The 2,202-nt window shown below is 53.6% G+C and overlaps 1 pseudogene across 1 annotated transcript; it reads left to right on the forward strand.

Moving 5' to 3' along the window:
* Nucleotides 1–207: 207 nt before the first annotated feature.
* LOC307192236 lies at nucleotides 208–1,738 on the forward strand (annotated as a pseudogene). Its single transcript has one exon. The product of its transcript is annotated as an uncharacterized misc_RNA (transcript).
* Nucleotides 1,739–2,202: the final 464 nt, after the last annotated feature.

The following is a 2,202-nucleotide window of genomic DNA, read 5'->3' on the forward strand; positions in this document are numbered from 1 at the left end:
AGTGTGCACCTGCGAGAATGTGTGCACTCCTGACGTCTGTTTGGGCCTTTGAGATGCTTCTGGTTACACTTGTCCCTCTCTCCCATGGCCTGCTTTCTTCTGCTCCTGTCCAGTGCTTAGAGGAGAGGCGGACAGGTCCACAAACACGGAGACTATCCAGAAAAGGCCTGGGTTCCTCACAAACATTTGCACATCGTTTAAGATCCCTTACTCATATGTTTGGTCATATATTGAAAGCATGAAACCGTATAAACATTGGGGAGTGTGCTCACATTATACATACTGAGCATCTATCCAGCCTCTTCATTTTTCTGTAACAGACACATTTGGGGGAGCACCTAGAAAGCCCCTCACCTGCCCCTAAATCTCTCTCCACTGGACAGTAGATGAACCTGAAAAACTAGCTTTTGAGATTAATTTTGGGATGTCAGGGTATCATTTCTTATTAATATCAAGATATGTTGTTGAATATTACATATTCAACATATCTGCATATGTATTGAGTATGAATTAGCTCATCAACTTTATTCTCTAATTATCTGCTGTGTGTCTAACACACAATAGGGGCTCCCCGCTCCCTAATCGTGACGCCCGAGCAGCGCGGGCCTCAGTGGCTGAGGAAAGGGGGAGGAGGTCGCGGCGGCGGGAAGATGCTGCACTTTGGCGTAAATTGCAATCGATTAGGGATCGTTTCTCGGACTCAAGTTAGAAGGGAGAGTTCAGATAAGTGAGGCCGCCATTGCTGCTTTGAACACCTCAGAAGGGGAGAATGGATTTATCAGGAGTGAAAAAGAAGAGCTTGCTAGGAGTCAAAGAAAATAATACAAAGTCCAGCACTGGGGTTCTCCTACCAAACGCAAAGACCTCTCTGATGGGAAGTCCAAGGATCGCTCTAAAGATAAGGGGGCCGCCAAGGAGTCCAGCGAGAAGAATCGTGGCAGGGATGAAACTCCAAAGAGGCGCAGCGCTTCCAGTGATAGCAGCAGCACCAGCTCTCGGTCCAGCTCGACCTGCAGCTCGGGCTCGAGCACCAGCACGGGCTCCAGCTCATCTTCAGCATCGAGCCGCTCAGGAAGTTCCAGCACATCCCGCAGCTCCAGCTCCGGCAGCTCCCCTGGCTCTCCGAGTCCTTCTCGGCGCAGGCAGGACAACGGCGGCATTCCCGCTCCAAATCCAAACCACCCAGAAGATATAAAAAGGAAAGGAAAAGGCGGAGCCCTTCCCCTAAACCCACCACAGGGCACATTGGAAGGCTCACCAGGAATGTGACCAAGGATCATATCCTGGAGATATTCTCCACCTATGGGAAAATTTAAATGATTGACGTGCCTGTAGAAAGGATGCACCCCCGTGGAGTCTGAGAATCCAGATGAGGCCGAGAAGGCGCTGAAGCACGTGGAGGGAGGACACATCGATGGCCAGGAGATCACTGCCACCGCTGTGGTGGCTCCCTGGCCTCGGCCGCCCCGCCCCCCGGCGATTCAGCCGTCCCTGGAGAATGCCGCCACCGCCTCGCATGTGGCGCAGGTCCCCCCCACGGATGAGGAGGAGGTCGCGTTCCCCTCAGCACAGGTCCCCGGGGCGCCGGCGCCACAGGAGCCGCTCCAGCTTCAACTCCTCCGTATAAGCAGGGCCACGGAAGCTCTGCCCTGTGACTTGTATCCCATCCAACTCACTTCTGTCACTTTTCTAGCCGAAGGAGGATCGGTAGGAAAGAAATCCCTCATTCAGGGCCAGGCTTCGGAGGTGAAGGCAGTAATTGCTACGTTTCCCCTGGCGGCAGATTTCCGGCTGCAGGGGCGTTGTTGGTTTGGGGGTCACGCTTATAAAGATGCCCTCCAGTTTTCTGGCTAGAAAGCTTCCACATTTCTAGTTCCTGAGAGGCAGTTTAGTGGCAAAGTCAGCAGGGATGAGCAGGGGGCTCCAGGAGGTGGTACAGCCCCAGCCTGGGAGCATGTTTTCCCCTTCCACAGATGACCTGGGGCCGATCTGGTGGCCTGCTCGTGCCCTAACCTGCTGGCCTGCAGGGTCCCACAGGAAAGGGTGTGCTTTCACGCAACTGCCGTTCCTGTTAGCCTGGCCCTGCGCCCCTGTTTGAGTCCTCTTCTGACCTCAAGGGCCAAATACCCGAAATGGTTCTTTTCATGTGTACTCATGTGCGTACACCCACACACACACACACACACACACACACGCACATCT

Source organism: Stenella coeruleoalba (assembly GCF_951394435.1).
Source record: "Stenella coeruleoalba genome assembly, chromosome: 1".
NCBI lineage: Eukaryota > Metazoa > Chordata > Mammalia > Artiodactyla > Delphinidae > Stenella > Stenella coeruleoalba.